The sequence below is a fragment of the Sesamum indicum genome, linkage group LG12 (genome assembly GCF_026168435.1).
Source record: "Sesamum indicum cultivar Baizhima isolate 11 linkage group LG12, ASM2616843v1, whole genome shotgun sequence".
NCBI lineage: Eukaryota > Viridiplantae > Streptophyta > Magnoliopsida > Lamiales > Pedaliaceae > Sesamum > Sesamum indicum.
The window spans coordinates 5,107,905-5,127,710 of record NC_142668.1 but is presented as its reverse complement, the minus strand read 5'-3'; the positions used below and the strand labels follow the sequence as shown (position 1 = coordinate 5,127,710).

The following is a 19,806-nucleotide window of genomic DNA, read 5'->3' as shown; positions in this document are numbered from 1 at the left end:
CACAAATGCATGGGTCCAGATCTACGTTTGGGTCAAGTTTCATTTAATTTTGAGAACGTTCAAAATTAAGCGGTTCTGCACGGTTTTATTAAAGCAAGTTCGTTTTCCTTTTACACTAACTTGTAGTTATTATTACGCTTAGCAAATTTACAAGACGAATGCATGGGACAGTCCTACGTTTGGTTCAAGTTTCGTGGAATTCTAAGAACATTCAAAATTTAGCTGTTTTGCGTGGTTTTATTAAAGCAATTTCGTTTCGCTTATACACTAACTTGTGTTTATTATTACGCTTTGAAAATTTACCACAGAAATGCATGAGTTTAGACCTACGTTTGGGTCAAGTTTCGTGGAATTCTAAGAACGTTCAAAATTAAGCTTTTCTACACGGCTTTATTGAAGCAAATTCGTTTCCCGTCTACACTAACTTGTAGTTATTATTACGCTTTGCAAATTTACCATACAAATACATGGGTCTAGACCAACGTTTGAGTCAAGTTTCGTGGAATTCTATGAACGTTCAATTTTTAGCTGTTTTGCACGGTTTATCAGAGCAAGTTCGTTTCCCTTTTACACTAACTTGTAGTTATTATTACGCTTTGCAAATTTACAACACAAATGCATGGGTGTCGACCAACCTTTCGGTCAAGTTTCGTCGAATTGTAAGAACGTTCAAAATTTAGCTGTTTTGCACCATTTTATTAAAGCAAGTTGTTTTTTCTTTTACACTAACTTCTTGTTATTATTACGCTTAGCAAATTTACAGACAAATGCATGGGTCTAGAGCAACGTTTGGGTCAAGTTTAGTGGAATTCTGAGAACGTTCAAAAGTTAGCTGTTTTGCTCGGTTTTATTAAAACAAGTTCGTTTCCCTTTTACACTAACTTGTAGTTATTATTACGGTTTGCAAATTTACCACACAAATGCATGAGTTTAGACCTATATTTGGGTCAAGTTTCGTGGAATTCTGAAAACGTTCAAAATTTAGTTGTTTTTGCACGGCTTTATTAAAGCAAATTCATTTCCCGTTAACACTAACTTGTAGTTATTATTACGGTTAGCAAATTTACCACACAAATACATGGGTCTAAACCAACGTTTGGGTCAAGTTTTGTGGAATTCTATGAACGTTCAATATTTAGCTGTTTTGCACGGTTTATTAAAGCAAGTTGGTTTTCCTTTTACACTAACTTGTAGTTATTATTACGCTTAGCAAATTTACCACATAGATGCATGGGTCTACCAATATTTGGGTCATGTTTCGTGGAATTTTGAGAACGTTCAAAATTAAGCTGTTTTGCACGGTTTTGTTAAAGCAAGTTCATTTTCTTTTTACACTAACTTATAGTTATTATTACACTTAGCAAATTTACCACACAAATGCATGGGTCTAGTCCTACGTTTGGGTCAAGTTTTTTTTTTTGGTAAAAGTAAGTTTCATTGAGTAAAAATGGTACAGTACAACAATATGGTCCCCAAATGGTTTATCCCTCGACAGGCCAAGGGATTCGCCATAATCGAAATAAAGCACTTGTATTGAGTGATCTAGCGAGTGAGATGCTTTGGATTCGCTGTCTAATGTCCTCAATGGTCAGTAATGCTATGGTAGTAGGCGTCCTCTCGGTGTGATCGAATCGTCTCAGGTTTCTTTCCTTCCAAATGTGGTATACACATGCTGCAAGTAGTGCTCTATAAGACATGTTGATTATGTGTTTACCCCTCCATCTCTGTGAAGCCCATGTTTGGGTCAAGTTTCGTGGAATTCTGAGAACGTTCAAAATTTAGCTGTTTTGCTCGATTTTATTAAAGCAAGTTCGTTTCCCTTTTATACTAACTTGTAGTTATTATTACGGTTTGCAAATTTACCACACAAATGCATGAGTTTAGACCTACGTTTGGGTCAAGTTTCGTGGAATTCTGAGAACGTTCAAAATTTAGCTATTTTTTCGGGGTAAATGTAAGTTTCATTAAAAAAATAGGTAAAAAGTACAAAGTACAACAATCAAATGGTGGTACCCCCAACAGACCAAGGGATACGCCAAAGTCTATAGAGTGCACGTGTACTAATAGAGCTGGAAAAATTAATGCTAATTATCCTCTGTCTAACGTCTTCTATGATGCAAGTAGCTAATACAGCTTCCGGCCGATTGGTGTGCTCAAATCATCTCAAATTCCTCTCTCGCCATATATGGTATATGCATGCACCAAGTAATGCTCGATAAGCAACATTAACAATATACTTTCCCCTCCACTTCCTCGATGCCCATTCCACGTCTCTTGTCCACTCACGATTGGGCCAAGTAAATCGGGTATGATGTCGTATAGCTGCAAGGCATCCTCTGCTATATCGACATCGGAAGAACATGTGAGTGTGTGTCTCCGCTGCACCCTTGTCATAGAGAATACATCCCCTTAGATGCGTCATCCATGGTTTATCAGTTTTCGGTAGCTTCTCCTGAACTGCTAACCAAAGAATGAAGTTATGATGGGGAATCTTCAAAGAACCCGAAAGTAGTGAAGACCATCCTACTTTCGGTTCAGGTGGACAGAAAAGTCTATATAGGGATTGTGTAGTGGGCCGTCCCTCTGAAAACCGCCAGTTGATCCTGTCATCCCCTCCATAAATCTGGGGTAACATGTAAATAATCTCCATACATTCCAAATCGGTAATGAAGGGCCACTGCCATTGCCCCTCATTAATGACTACTTGTAGTTTGGCGGATTCATCAAGTCCTAAGAGGCTCGGTCCCCTTGGGAATCTAGCAATAAGTGGGCCCAAGTGGTGCCACGGGTCCTTCCACAAGTAGAATGACCTCCCCTCTCCAATAAGAAACTCTGTCATAGGTAGTATAGAGCTGCGAAGTCGGAGCAATTTCCGTCATCCCCATGATCCTCCCTTCTCATTAATTGTCCAAATTGAAGTGTTGTGCAATCGTGTCTGCTTCAACCATTCAACCCATATAGATGTTCGGTCACATCTAATAACATCACATAACTTCTTTGCTATTAATGAGCGGTTAAGGATACCGATATCCTTAATTCCTTGGCCTCCTTCTTTAATTGGTTTACACACATCCTTCCACGCTACCTTGGCGTATCCCGACGTAGAAGTGTCTTTCCAAAGGAAAGTTCTGAGCCGTTTCTCAATTTGTTTAATAATAGCCTTCGGTAAGATGAATGCAGACGCCCAATAAATGCTCATTGCTGAAAATACAGATTTAATGATTTGTATACGTCCAGCATATGATAATGAAATTCCTTCCCAGCCATTAATGCGAGCATCAATTTTCAATAGAAGTGGTTGACAATCGGATATAGACAATCTAGAAGACAGTAGAGGGAGACCCAAGTACCTCATTGGTCCCTCTTGGAAGCCCATAATTGTTAAAATCTGATCCTTCCAACCTTGTGCCGATCGAGAGATAATGACATGACTTTTTGTACATTCAGCCGAAGTTCCGACCATTTTGCAAATCGGTCCAACCCCCTCTTGAGGATCCTGAGTGAATTCAAGTCAGCTCTACAGAAAAGCAGGAGATCGTCTGCGAATCCCAACTGGAAGACTTTGGCCGGCTCACATTTCCAGTGATAAGAGAATTGCAAATCCTGCTCAATAAGTTGCATTAATCCCAAATGCAAGACTTCCATAACGAGAACAAAGAGATAGGGCGATAGAGGGTCTCCCTGTCTTAATCCACGTGCTCCTGCAAAGAAACTGTGAGGGTTTCCATTAAGACCAATCGAAAATGCCGCCGTCGTTGCACACTCCTCAATCCACCTGGTGAACGTTTGGGGGAATCCAAAAAATTGCAAGACCGCAAGTAGGAAATCCCACTCTACAGTATCATATGCCTTCCTGATATCGACTTTTAGGGTACAACGAGGTGGAAGCCTCACCTGGTTGTATCCCGTGAGCAGTTCCTGTGCCAACAAAATATTGTCCCTAATGCTACGCCCTGGGATAAACGCTCCCAGATAGGGACTAATTATCTTGTCCAGAACCACACTCAACCGCTGGACAAGTAATTTCGCAATAATTTTGTATAACACATTACAGCATGAAATTGGCCTAAAATCACCAACAATCATAGGAGTGTGTACCTTTGGGATTAGTGGCAAAAGTGTGGAGTTGACTTGTTTGAGTAGTTTACCGGTACTAAAGAATTCCAGTACCGCCTTTGTAACTTCCTGTCCCACCACTGGCCAGGCTGCTTTAAAGAATCCTGATGATTATCTATCAGGTCCCGGGGCCTTGTCATCTGCAATGTCAAATACTGCTTGCTTCACATCATCCGGTGTAAACGCCAATATAAGGTGGCCAACCTCTTCATTAGAGAGAATATGTCTTGCCCACGGTTTGAGAAAGCCAATATCTAGCGTTATCTGACGTTTGTTACCGCCCAAGAGATTTTGATAGTAACAGACAAATTCATTGATAATGTAACAGCCCAAAAATTATAATATATAATTGGGGGATTAATTGGTAAATTATTATGAAACTTGGTTAATTAGTAAATAAATTATGTTCTATAATTGGAATATAATAAACTTGAACGGATTAAATTGGAGTTCGTTATAATATTTTGGGACAATTTATATTAATTAAGAAAATTATGAAGGACGTAAATGGTATTTTGAGAAAAGTTTAATTAAATAAATAAAATAATAATAATATTATATATATAAAAATAATATGTATATATATATAAGTAGAGAGAGAGAGAATTGAGAGTGGAGGTGGGGCCCAATTCCCACCGCCTCACTCTCCTCTTTCTTTTTAAGTATTTGTTTGTTGTTGTTGTTGTTCATTAACACACACACATAACTCATAACACACACAATTGCAATCTACATTCTGTCCGGCGGAAAAACTGAAAACATAGGTATGAAATTTGCTATTTTAATTTATATTAATTTATATAATTATATTATTTAATTAGTTGGTTTATTAAATGTTGATTATACTAAGCGATGTACCATTTAATCGGAATATTTTACGGGTTTGGCTATTTAAAATAGTGTCAAATTAAATATAGAATCGGATATAAAAATGATGTCGTTGGTTGATTAGATTATTAAATTTATTAGATTCGAATGTTGCTGTAGCAAATTTATATAATTCCATCGGAATTGTTAACCAAATACGTAATTTTACGTATTTTTATTTAATTAAATTATATAATAGCGAGAAATTGATAAGAAATCCGTAGGAATATTCCGAAAACTATACTTAAGAAATAATATATTGTTAAAGAGGAAGAATGAGATTTTAAGGATAATTTAATTTAAGGTGTTATTAAAAATGATAGCTATAAATATATAGGGGTTTCGTTAAATAAATTCCTATGACTCACCTGGCAAATTATAAATATTTTTATGAAGCCTATAGTGTCGAGTTATTGAGAAGAACTAGAACGAAGATTTATATTTCGATAGAAGTGGAATATTAAAGAATTATTAAAAATTGTACGAACAATATTTAATATTATATTTAAAAGAAATTACAATATTCTCGATATACTAATTGTATGTGATATAACCCATTATAGGACACGGAGTGAGGTGAAAGGACCGACAATTAGCGATTGAGTAAAAAGAAACGTTGTGAGGTTGAGGTAAGTAAATAATTAGTATTATCTATATATGCTTTCTGTATTTGTGGTTTTACTGTTATATGAATTTGTGGTTAATGCTGTCATTGATTTGTCTGAAAGTATATAAGTGATGAATGATTTGATTTGATTGTCGATATTGTGTACGTGGAATGAGGAAATACGTTGAAATATCATGTTTGTTGTTTGATGTGTTGTGGGTGTCTGAAAATGAGAATGTAATGATATATTGTTTTACGTTACTAGTTGCTTACAAGAATGGTGATATGTGGAAATGAGGGAGTGGTGGAAATTGAATATAATTGTGGCGTGAATACCCCTTGACGTGTTGAAAAGAGCTTTGATGCGATATGAGAAAGAAATGAAATGAAAAGAGCTTTGATGCGATATGAGAAAGAAATGAAATGAAAAGAGCTTTGATGCGATATGAAAAAAAAAAAAAAGAGATGTGATGTGAAAAGAGCTATGATGCGAAATAAAAGAGCTATGATGCGAATTGAAAGAGCTATGATGCGAATTGAAAAGAGCTATGATGCGAAATGAGATTAATGAGCCGGCTGTCAAGGGGATTCACTTAAATTTATATGACGGTGAGATTGAGTTGACGGGAAAAAACACGATATCACCTTCTGGTAAGCAAACTAGGAAAAAAGAAGTTTAATTGATTATTTTATTGTGAGATAGCTATGTGGTGTACTACAATTGATTATGTTGGAGTTAAATTGACTATAATCCATGCATGTTGCCTACTTGTCATGTTTGGGCTGTGTTTGATGTACATATATAGATAGGGCTAATTATTTACTTACTGAGTGGCAGGCTCATCCCTCTGTTGATACTTTCTTTCAGGAGTAGACTTTGAGGTGTTTGACTGTCGAAGAATAGGTCTACGCACTATACTCAGTCAGGTCGGGCCAGTATGCTGTTTTCTCCTCTTGTCAGTTAGAGTACAAACCACATTTTGTTTGTACAGAGAGAATATAAGCGTACGGATTACTTGTGACGAATCACCTTGTGGTGTGTGATATGTATATATATATATATATAATGTTGTGGGTTGATAATACGTGCTATGATGTGTTGGGATTACGTATGCAAATTGATTAGATGGTTATGTGCAAATGTATATACATTAATACAGGGATAAGTATGACATTTAGGGTAAATATAGCTCTTGTAGCGAAGGGGGTGCTACAGATAATCTCTTCTGGTTCAGTGTGGATGGTCCCGTTGTCATCATTAATCTGCAGTATCCTCCTTGCCACCCTTCTCTTGGCAATTTTACGAAAGAAAATTCGGGAGCACTGGTCACCCCCCTTCATCCACTGCATCTTGGCTCGCTGTTGCAGCATGATTTGTTCCAGTTTTGCCGCTTTTGCATAAACCAGACGGCAACAGTGTTCTAATAGTAGAAAGGCCTCATTCTGTCTATCTGAACTCACCAGCTGTTGTGCCTCATCTAGAAAGACTTTAGCTAATTGAACGTTTAGAGTCAAATCCCCCTTCTTCCTCCTTTGCTCTCTGAAGACCGGCTTCAATGCTTTAAGTTTACGTGTTACCGCAAACATAGGCACCCCAACGATTGTATTCTGTCAGATATTCTGCACACTAGGGATAAATTCAGGTGAGTGTATTAGGTAGTTGTCAAATCGAAACATACCTCCTGTTTGATTTTGCCTGTCCCCATGCAGTAGAAGCGGCGAGTGGTCAGAAGTCCGCGGTAAAAGGCAATGATAACATGAGGAAGGGAACCTCGCAAGCCATCTATCATTAATAAGGATTTGATCCAATCTCTTCCATAGACTCTGCGAGTTCGTGCTGCAGTTGTGCCAAGTATACCATTCCCCTTGCATAGGCAAGGGTATTAACCCAGCCTCCTGAATACCAACATTGAATTCTTCCATGGCCATCCTTATATCTCTAGAAGCTCCACACACCTCTTTCATTTCTCGGACCGCGTTGAAGTCCCCCCGCACCAGCCAAGGCTCATCCGAGTGCTCTCGAGCTAAAACTTCCAAGGTATTCCATAAACTTCTGCGATCAATCATCTTAGAGATACCATAAACAATAGTGATTATGAGGGATTCACTATCTGCCCTATGAGTGACACGACAGTGCATAAATTGGTTCCCCAAATCAAGAATATGAACGTCCACAACATTATCATCCCACGCTACCCAAATAAGGTTACCCACAGTTGCATAATCAACAAACCATTTCCAATGAGGAAGCAAAAAAGACTGAATATGCATGACGTTGTTAATACGCACATGAGTTTCTAAGATGCCTATAAAATCTACCCTGTATTCCGAGATAAGGTCCTTTAATGCGAGCTGATGGTCTCTCTTATTCAGCCCCCGGACATTCCACACCGCGAGGTTCAACATGGATCACTACTAGAGGGGCTGCATGTGTTTGGACCCCTAGTATCCTCATCTGCGTCGTCCAGTGAATTCAGAGCATCAAAAGGATTAAAAGTAACCACTTCCTTACCCTTCTCTTTCTGCAATGAGGTGTAGCGTTTATTCTGTTTTTACCTTCATCTCCTTTCACTTTATCCTCCACCACAACCACGGTCTTATGTTTCTTTACTCTCTCCTCGGTAACTGGTGGGGGGGGGGGATGTTGGCTTTGGTACATACACTTTCACCGGAGGCTTTGTCTGTTTCTGAGGATTGGTCAACGAACACTCCTTCACCGAGTGACCCAACATCATGCATCCTGTGCATTTAGTGGGAAGCCATTCATACTCGATATCAACCTTGCATGGGGTTTCCCCACCATCTTCATCTGGCGTCATTATAATAATATGTTTTTCCAATTTCTGAGTAACATCAATCATCACGCATACACGAGCGAAGTCCAGTCTCGTGCATGCCCTCGTTATCGCATCAGGGTATAGTGGCTTACCCACACCGCTAGCCACAATACTCAATCCTTCCGTCGTCCAGAATTCCAATGGAAGGTGTCGCAGTTTTATCCAGACCGGCACTTGTGTATGCTTCAACTTTCTCATAGCCATACCCGGTTTCCACTTTTGTAGCACAATTGGTTGTCCCTGAAACAGCTATGGCCCCCCTTCTATGACCTCCTCCATATCGATTTCCGTTTTAAATCGAAAGAAAAAGAAGCCATTAGCAGTTGTTGTGACCTCTCGTAGAGCCGGCCAAATCGAATGGGCAAACTCCTTTAAGTGGTGATAGTACGGCCGCTTACCCATAAAATATCCCACTGCCGTAGATTTCCATCGTTTGGCTCCGTCCCGCACAGTATCAAGTGAAGGACGAACTACAACCTCCCCATTTTGCTTCGTTGGGGCAATGAAAGCATTTTTCGGGACGAATTGTTGAAAGCATCAGCAATTTTATCATTAACAATCCCACTAGAACCAGTGTGAAGCGGAATGTTCCCAATAAACAAGGGAACTGGCGTCAATTTTTCCCCAGATTGCTGTTTTTCCCCCCCATAAAATTAGTGATGTCAGCCTTAGGATGGATGACATCAACCCTAGCATCATCGATGACATAAGCCCTAGGATCAACGATGACATCAGCCTAGCATCATGGATGACCTCAGCCCTAGCATCATGGGTGATATCAGCCCTAGTAGGGCTTATGTCAGCCGCCCTCTCATCCACCTCACCTATCTCATCACCCACTTCCGCCGCCAAGTCAGCTCCGGCAACGTCAGCGGTCGCCGAGAACGTCACCGGCCATTCACCAACACGCCAGGAAAAACGCGCAAGGGGATCCAGGCACTACAGAACTGTTCGCAGCAACCTTCCGACCGCCGGCACTCATCGGTCGTCCAGAAACTCCTTCGTTTCCGCCCATCTCCGACGAATAATCGCAAACAGCCGCTGCCGTGGGGTTGAAGCTTTGCAGCCGTCTCACCTCCATTTCCGACCATCGTTTGCCTAGCAATGCGAGGGAGAAGGCAGCGCCTGGCCTTGAGAAGTTTTTCGGTCACTGGTCGCTCTTGCCCGCGGGCCACCATTGGCGTTGCACACCGATTTCCGCCGTCTCCAAAAAATTTTGCTGTTTTGCACGGCTTTATTAAAGCAAATTCGTTTCCCGTTTACACTAACTTGTAGTTATTATTACGCTTAGCAAATTTATCACACAAATGCATGGGTCTAGTCCAATGTTTGGGTCAAGTTTCATTTTCATATGCTGGGCGGGTACAAATCATCAAAACCATACTTTCGGGATTGAGTTTATACTGGGCATCTGCATTCATATTACCTAAGAAAGTTATCAATAAAATTGAGAAGAGGTTGAGGAACTTTCTATGGAAGGGTACGAAATCTTCTGGTTATGCCAAGGTTGCCTGGAAAGATGTGTGTCGACCGGCAGATGAGGGGAGACTTGGATTCAAGGACATCTCTACCTTGAATCGCGTATTAATGAGCAAGAAATTATGTGATGTTATCCGATGTGACAGGACATCCATCTGGGTTCAACAGCTTTACCAAGGCCGGTTACGGGATACATCAATTTGGATTGTCCGTGAGCAGGGAGGTTCTTGGGGATGGCGGAAAATGCTCAGGCTCCGTCCTTATCTTTGCTCTATTGTGGATTACCATATTAGAAATGGATGTAGATTCTTTATTTGGCAAGACCCGTGGCATCACTTGGGATCCACTTATTGAGCGATTTCCTCGTGGACCACGCCATCTTAGACTTGAAGAATCAGCAAAACTCAGTTCGGTGATTTTAGCTGGAGAATGGCATTGGCCTACCATCACGGACTTTGAATGTTTGGAGATCACACATAACTTACCGCTTATTCTTGGAGGTGAGGATCGAGTGGTGTGGAGATGTGACGAAGGGCAACCTACTACTCAGGCCCTCTACCGATTATTTGATCACTCTGAGCCGAAAGTAGGGTGGGTTTCACTACTTTCGGGCTCCCTGAAGATCCCTCGGCATTCGTTCATCTTATGGCTCGCAATCCTTGGCAAACTACCTACCACAGACAAATCATGGCTGTCTCACCTAGGAGCGTGCATATTGTGCGATGAGAGAACTACGGAATCTCATTCACACTTATTCTTCCGATGCAGATTTAGTCGTAAGTGTCTTCTTGAGATTCGCAGACGGACTCGCTTTCACTGGCCTAACAGGGATTGGTCAACAGATATTGAATGGGCGACGCGAAAATGGAGAGGTAAGCACATTATTAATAGTGCTTACCGTACACTACTTGCATCGTGTGTCTACCACATTTGGAGGGAGAGGAACTTGAGGAGATTTTAACACACTGAGCGGACACCGGCCACTTTGAGTATCCTAATAGTCGATGACGTCCGGCAGAGGATTCTTAGCGTTGATTTAGCTTCGTCAGTCAGTACACGAGCATTGTATAGATTATGGCGTATCCCTTGTGTTGAGGGATAAACCATTTGATGGCCACATGTTGTACTGTACCATTACTCTTTATTAATGAAATTTACATTTACCAAAAAAAAAAGTTTCATTGACTTCTGAGAACGTTCAAAATTAAGCTGTTTTGCATGGTTTTATTAAAGCAAGTTCGTTTCTCTTTTATACTAACTTGTAGTTATTATTACACTTAGCAAATTTAACACACAAATGCATGGGACTAGAACTACATTTGGTTCAAGTTTCGTGGAATTATGAGAACATTCAAAATTTAGCTGTTTTGCATGGTTTTATTAAAGCAATTTCGTTTCCCTTATACACTAACTTGTATTTTAATTACGCTTTGTAAATTTACAACACGAATGCATGGGTGTAAACCAACGTTTGTGTCAAGTTTCGTCGAATTCTAAGAACGTTCAAAATTTAGCTGTTTTGCACGGTTTTATTAAAGCAAGTTCTTTTTTCTTTTACACTAACTTCTTATTATTATTATTACGCTTAGCAAATTAACCACACAAATGCACGGGTCTAGACCTACGTTTGGGTCAAGTTTCGTGGAATTCTAAGAACGTTCAAAATTTAGCTGTTTTGTTCGGTTTATTAAAGCAAGTTCGTTTCCCTTTTACACTAACTTGTAGTTATTATTACAGTTTGCAAATTAACCGCACAAATGCATGAGTTTAGACCTACGTTTGGGTCAAGTTTCGTGGAATTCTAAGAACGTTCAAAATTTAGCTGTTTTGCACGGCTTTATTGAAGCAAATTCGTTTTCTGTTTACACGAATTTATATTTATTATTACTCTTAGCAAATTTACCACTCAAATACATGGGACTAGACCAACGTTTGGGTCAAGTGTCGTGGAATTCTATGAACGTTCAATATTTAGCTGTTTTGCACGGTTTATTAAAGCAAGTTGATGCCAAGCAGCTTTGAAAAAGCCCGATGAATACCCGTCTGGTCCCGGTGCTTTATCCTCAAGAATATCAAAAACTGCCTGCTTGACGTCCGCTGTTGTGAATGGCAGGAGTAAAGAATTGACGTCCTCTTCACTCAAAGTATGTCTAGGTCGCAGGTATCGAAAGTTTACCACAGCACGTCGTCGGTTCCCACCAAGTAGGTTTTGGTAGTATGTTACAAACTCATTGGTAACATCTCTTGGTTCTGTTTGATCATCATTTATTTGTAAGATTCTCCTCGCCGATCTCCTTTGAGCAATCCTACGGAAGAACACCCGGGAACACTGGTCACCTCCCTTCATCCACTGCATTTTTGCTCGCTGTTGAAGCATAACCTGTTCAAGTTTGGCTGCTTTAGCTAGTACTAACCGGCAGTAGTGTTCCAACTGTAGGTATAGTTCATCCTGTCTGTTTGAACTAACAAGTGATTGCGCCATCTCAAGAAACCCTGTAGCTAGTTGGACATTGTGAGATAAGTCCCCCTTATTCCTCCCATATTTCGGTCAAGTTTCGTGGAATTCTAAGAACGTTCAAAATTTAGCTGTTTGTCACGGTTTGATTAAAATAAATTTGTTTCCCTTTTCTACTAACTTGTAGTTATTATTAGGTTTAAAAAATTTACCACACAAAAAGAATTTGTCTAGTTCTTCCGATACCGATATAGCAGAAGATGCCTTATAGCCATACGGGAAATTATTCGATTCGATTGGCCCAATCGCACATGGGCAATGGATGTGGAATGGGCAGTAAAAAAATGGAGAGGGAAGCATATCATCAATGCAGCATACCGAGCATTACTTGGGTCATTGGTTTACCATTTGTGGCGAGAAAGAAACTCCAGACGGTTCCAACAAAGTGAACACCCGCCTAATGTATTGGCTTCTCATATTATTGATGATGTTAGGCAGAGGATTCTGAGCCTTAATCTTTCCAGTTCGATTAGTACATGGGCCCTTTATAGACTATGGCGTATCCCTTGGCCTGTCGAGGGACTACCCAATTAATTGTTGTACTGTACCATTTTTTAATAATGAAATTTACCATTACCGAAAAAAAGAATTTGTCTAGACCAACGTTTGGGTCAAGTTTCGTGGAATTTTGAGAACGTTCAAAATTTAGCTGTTTGGCATGGTTATATATAAGCAAGTTTGTTTCCCATTTCTACTAATTTGTAGTTATTATTACACTTAGCAAATTTACCACACAAATGCATTGGTCTAGAACAACGTTTGGGTCATGTTTCGTAGAATTCTGAGAACGTTCAAAATTTAGTTGTTTTGAGCGGTTTTATTAAAACAAGTTTGTTTCGCTTTTATACTAATTTGTAGTTATTATTACGGTTACCAAATTTACCACACAAATGCATGTGTCTAAACCAACGTTTGGGTCAAGTTTCATGGAATTCTAAGAACGTTCAAAATTTAACTGTTTTGCACGGTTTTATTAAAGCAAGTTCCTTTTATACTATTTTGTAGTTATTATTACGTTTAACAAATTTACTACACAAATCCATGGGTCTAAATCAACGTTTGGATCAAGTTTCATGGAATTCTCAGAACGTACAAAATTTAGCTGTTTTGCACGATTTTATTAAAGCCAGTTTATTTCCCTTTTCTACTAATTTCTAGTTATTATTACGCTTAGAAAATTTACCACACAAAAGAATGGGTCTAGACCTACGTTTGGGTCAAGTTTTGTGGAATTCTAAGAACGATCAAAATTTAGCTGTTTGTCACGGTTATTTTAACGCAAGTTTGTTTCCCTTTTCTACTAATTTGTAGTTATTATTACGTTTAGCAAATTTACCACACAAAAGAATGAGTCTAGACCTACGTTTCGGTAAAGTTTCATGGAATTCTAAGAACGTTCAAAATTTATCTGTTTGTCACGGTTTTATTAAAACAAGTTTGTTTCCCTTTTCTACTAACTTGAAGTCATTATTAGGTTTAACAAATTTACCACACAAAACAATAGGTCTAGACCAACGTTTGGGTCATGTTTCGTGGAATTTCGAGAACGTTCAAAATTTAGGTTTTTGGCACGGTTTTATATAAGCAAGTTTGTTTCCCATTTCTACTAATTTGTAGTTATTATTACACTTAGCAAATTTACCACACAAATGCATTGGTCTAGAACAACGTTTGGGTCATGTTTCGTAGAATTCTGAGAACGTTCAAAATTTAGTTGTTTTGAGCGGTTTTATTAAAACAAGTTTGTTTCGCTTTTATACTAATTTCTAGTTATTATTACACTTAGCAAATTTACCAGACAAAAGAATGGGTTTAGACCTACGTTTGGGTAAAGTTTCGTGGAATTCTGAGAACGTTCAAAATTTAGCTGTTTGTCACGGTTTGATTAAAACAAATTAATTTTCCTTTTTTACTAACTTGTAGTTATTATTAGGTTTAGCAAATTTACCACACAAAAGAATAGGTCTAGACCAACGTTTGGGTCATGTTTCGTGGAATTTTGAGAACGTTCAAAATTTAGCTGTTTGGCACGGTTATATATAAGCAATTTTGTTTCCCATTTCTACAAATTTGTAGTTATTATTACACTTAGCAAATTTACCAGACAAATGCATTGGTTTAAAATGACGTTTAGGTCATGTTTCGTAGAATTCTAAGAACGTTCAAAATTTAGCTGTTTTGAGCGGTTTTATTAAAACAAGTTTGTTTCGCTTTTATACTAATTTGTAGCTATAATTACGGTTACCAAATTTACCACAAAAATGCATGTGTCTAAACAAACGTTTGGGTCAAGTTTCATGGAATTCTGAGAACGTTCAAAATTTAACTGTTTCGCACGGTTTTATTAAAGCAAGTTTGTTTCCCTTTTATACTATTTTGTAGTTATTATTACGTTTAACAAATTTACTACACAAATCCATGGGTCTAAACCAACGTTTGGGTCAAGTTTCATGGAATTCTCAGAACGTACAAAATTTAGCTGTTTTGCACGGTTTTATTAAAGCCAGTTTGTTTCCCTTTTCTACTAATTTCTAGTTATTATTACGCTTAGAAAATTTACCACACAAAAGAATGGGTCTAGACCTACGTTTGGATCAAGTTTTGTGGAATTCTGAGAACGATCAAAATTTAGCAGTTTGTCACGGTTATTTTAACGCAAGTTTGTTTCCTTTTTCTACTAATTTGTAGTTATTATTACGCTTAGCAAATTTACCGCACAAAAGAATGAGTCTGGACCTACGTTTCGATCATGTTTCGTGGAATTTTGAGAACGTTCAAAATTTATCTTTTTGTCACGGTTTTTTCGGTAAAAGTAAGTTCCATTGAGTAAAATTGGTACAGTACAACAATATGGCCACCAAATGGTTTATCCCTCGACAGGCCAAGGGATTCGCCATAATCGAAATAAAGCACGTGTACTGACTGATCTAGTTAGTGGGATGCTATGGATTCGCTGTCTAATGTCCTCAATGATCAGTAATGCTATGGTAGTAGGCGCCCTCTCGATGTGATCGAATCGTCTCAGGTTTCTTTCCTTCCAAATGTGGTATACATGCTGCAAGTAGTGCTCCATAAGACACGTTTGTCACGATTTTTTTTTTTTCGGTAAAAGTAAGTTTCATTGAGTAAAAATGTTACAGTACAACAATATGGTCCCAAAAAGGTTTATCCCTCGGCAGGCCAAGGGATTCGCCATAATCGAAATAAAGCATGTGTACTGACTGATCTAGAGAGTGAGATGCTATGGATTCGCTGTCGAATGTCCTCAATGATCAGTAATGCTATGGTAGTAGGCGTCCTCTCGGTGTTATCGAATCGTCTCATGTTTCTTTCCTTCCAAATGTGGTATACACATGCTGCAAGTAGTGCTCTATAAGACATGTTGATTATGTGTTTACCCCTCCATCTCTGTGAAGCCCATGTAATGTCATCTTTCCACTCTCTATTGGGCCATAAGAATCGTACCGTTCTTCGAATTTCCGTGAGACATCTTCGACTAAATCTGCATTGGAAGAATAAATGTGCATGTGTCTCTGTCAGTCCTTCATTACATAGGACTCATGGGCCAAGGTGAGCAAGCCATGGTTTGTCTGTCGTGGCCAACTTGTCTTGGATGGCAAGCCAAACCCAGCCTACTTTCCGTCCTGGTGGGTCACATAACTCATAAATAGCCTGTGTTGTTGGTCGCCCATTCTCAAATCTCCAAATTATACGGTCTTCCCCTCCAAAAATAGTGGGTAGTACATGTGTGATCGCCAAGCACTCAATATCCGTGATAAGGGGCCACTGCCATACTCCTTCATGAATCACCGTGCTTAGTTTGGATGACTTATCTAGTCCAAGAAGCCTCGGTCCTCGTGGGAAGGTGTCACATAGAGGGCCAAGGTGGTGCCACGGATCCTGCCACAAGAAGAAATTCCTCCCATCTCCAATCCGGTAGTCTACCATGGTTCGGAGAAACATCCGTACTCGAAGGATTTTCCTCCATCCCCATGAGCCGCCATGGTCCATAATCGTCCATATAGAGGTGTGTTGTAGGCGTCCCTTGTACAGCCATTCAACCCAAATCGATGTCCTGTCGCATCTAATGACATAACATAGTTTTTTTGTCATCAATGCACGATTCAAGGTACTGATATCCTTGAATCCAAGTCCTCCCTCCTCCTTAGGTCGGCATATATCCTTCCACGCAACCTTGGCATAGCCACTATTCGTCGTTCCCTTCCACAAGAAAGCTCGCAACCTTTTCTCAATTTCATTAATAACTTTCTTCGGTAATATAAATGCCGATGCCCAATAAAGACTCAATGATATAAGTACAGATTTAATAATTTGTACTCTACCAGCATAAGATATAGTGGTACCTTCCCATCCAGCGATCCGTTTGTCAATCTTCAGTAATAGTGGACGGCAATCTGCAATAGTTAGTCGAGACGATATAAGTGGTAACCCCAGATACCTCATTGGAAGGACCCCTTCCTGAAATCCGAGTAGTGCCAGCATCTCCTCACGTAATGTTTGCGCTGAGCGTGATATAATCAAGTTGCTTTTCTGTACGTTCAGTCTAAGACCCGACCATTCAGCAAAGCGATCCAAACCTGCTTTAAAGATTCTTAGAGATTCCATATCAGCACGGCTAAATAATATCACATCATCAGCAAACCCCAACTGAAAGATCCTGGCTGCCTCGCATTTCCAGTGATAGGAAAATAACTCCTCCTGATCAATCAACTGTAGGAAGCCCAAGTGTAGGACTTCCATCACAAGCACAAATAGGTAGGGTGATAAAGGGTCACCCTGCCTAAGTCCTCTGACTCCTCAAAAGAATCCATGGGGCTTCCCATTTAGCCCAACAGAGAATGAAGGTGTTGTCACACACTCCTCAATCCACTTCACACACGTGATAGGGAACCCAAACATCTCCAAAACTTCTATCAAGAAATCCCAATCCATTGTGTCATATGCCTTCCGGATGTCTACTTTCAGAGTACATCTAGGAGGTAGACGAGTTTGGTTGTATCCCGTAAAAAGTTCCTGTGCTAGCATAATATTATCTCCAATGCTGCGTCCCGGCACAAATGCCGCTTGGCATGGGCTGATCAGTTTGTCCATTATCACACTCAACCTTTGGACAATGAGCTTTGCAATGATCTTATAAAGAACATTACAGCATGCTATGGGCCGAAAATCACTAACCGTCATAGGTGAATGTACTTTTGGTATGAGTGCCAAAAGTGTAGTATTTATCTGCTTCAAAAGTCGGCCTGTACTAAAGAAGTCCAGTACTGCCGAACTCACCTCCTGTCCAAAAACCGCCTGTTTGACATCTGCTGGTGTGAACGGTAATAGTAAAGCGGTTGACTCCTCATTACTCAGAATGTGCCTAGCCCACGGTCTGAGAAACCGAATGTCAATACGTGCTCTTCGTCTATCTCCTCCTAGCAGGTTTTGGTAGTATGTGATAAACTCATTAATAACTTCTTCTGGATCAGTGTGAGTAGATCCCTGGTCATCGTTGATCTGGAAGATCCTCCTTGATGATCTTCGTTGGGCAATCTTCCGAAAGAACACTCGGGAGCACTGATCGCCTCCCTTCATCCACTGCATCTTCGCTCGTTGATTTAACATAATCTGCTCCAATTTTGTTGCTTTGGCCAGTACGAGTCGACAACAGTGTTCTAGTTGTATGTATAGCTCATCTCGCCTTCTTGAGCTAACAAGTAGTTGTGCTGCTTCAAGAAACCCTTTCGCCATTTGGATATTGTGCGATAGATCCCCCTTATTCCTCCTTTGCTCTCGGAAGATTGGTTTCAATGCTTTGAGTTTGCGTGTCACAGCATACATAGGCGTACCAATAATGTTATGTTGCCATATATTCTGCACACTAGGAATAAACTCAGGTGAACGAGCGAGGTAGTTATCAAATCGAAACATACCTCCATATTGCTGCTGTTGGTCCCCATTTAGTACCATCGATGAGTGGTCTGAAGTGCATGGTGTAAGGACCGAGTAGAATGTGTTAGGGAACCGTGCCATCCATCTCTCATTTATCAACATGCGGTCCAATCTTTTCCAGAGGTTCCATGGTGTCGCACTGTGGTTGTGCCATGTGTACCACTCTCCCTGCATGGGTAGTGGTAGTAATCCTGTATTTTGAGTGGCAGCATTAAAATCTTCAATAGCTATTCGGATATCCCCTGATGTGCCACATACTTCGCTGAGGTCGCGAACTGCATTAAAATCCCCTCCAATCAACCATGGGATATCAGCACACTGTATAGCTAAACTTTCCAGGGCATTCCATAACTCTCTCCTGTCAATCACCTCAGTAGCTCCATAAGCGACAGTAACAACGACTGACTCATGAATTGCACGAATATTAACAAGACAATGGATAAATTGCATTCCACATTCAACCACATTAACATCAATAAAATTATCATCCCACGCTATCCACACCCGATTACCAGAAGATCCATAATCCATATACCATTTCCAATGGGGTAATAGGAAAGATTGAATTGGAGCTGTATTATTAAATCGAACACGAGTTTCAAGGAGGCCGAGAAATTGTAACCTGAACTCAGCAACGATGTCTCTGACTGCCAACTGATGATCTCTTTTGTTCAGGCCCCGTACATTCCATATTGCTGCATTTAACATGGATCACTAGGTATGGGGCTGCTGTTTTTAGGACCCCGAGTCGACTCATCTGTATCATCCAGTATGTGTAGTGCATCAAATGTATTATATATAACAACCGCCTTACCCCTCTCCTCTCGACTTGGGCCTGTTGCATCTCTAGGGGATTCACGGCCCTCTCTCTTCTTTTCTACCACTGGAGCTTGTGGTGGTCTGCTTATCTTTCGATCAGGCAAACGTGGTGGCCGAGATGGTATATAAGTTGTATCGCCATCCTCCCTAGGATGGTTCCTACTCCGTTCAAACATTGCTGTTTCATGCGGTGTCCCCACTTTGGGTATGTATACAGCAATCGGTGGTTTAATTGGTTTTGATTTGTTAAGAACACACTCTTTGGCAGAGTGCCCCAATGTCATACAACTTTTGCACTTCGGGGGTATCCATTCGTACTCAACATCTACTTTACATGGGGATTCTCCTCCTTCTTCATCCGGTGTCATAATTATGATGTGTTTCGGTAAATTTGAGGTCACATCCAACATTACGCATACACGAGCGAAGTCCAGTCTCGTGCATGCTCTCGTAATCGCATCTGGGTAAAGTGGTTTACCCACTCCACTGGCCACCGTACTAAGACCCCCCTCTGTCCACAACTCGACTGGAAGGTGTCGTATTTTGATCCACACAGGAACCTCTGTATGCTGTAGTTTCCTCAATACCATCCCTGGTTTCTTTGAAGAATA

At 40.1% G+C, this 19,806-nt stretch overlaps 1 long non-coding RNA gene across 1 annotated transcript; it reads left to right on the top strand.

The window, feature by feature from the left end:
* Positions 1-4,757: 4,757 nt before the first annotated feature.
* Positions 4,758-6,675, top strand: LOC148784776 (uncharacterized). The gene is made up of 3 exons (XR_016063297.1): positions 4,758-4,880; positions 5,547-5,612; positions 6,459-6,675. It is a non-coding gene; the product is annotated as an uncharacterized LOC148784776 (long non-coding RNA).
* The last annotated feature ends 13,131 nt before the right edge of the window (positions 6,676-19,806 follow it).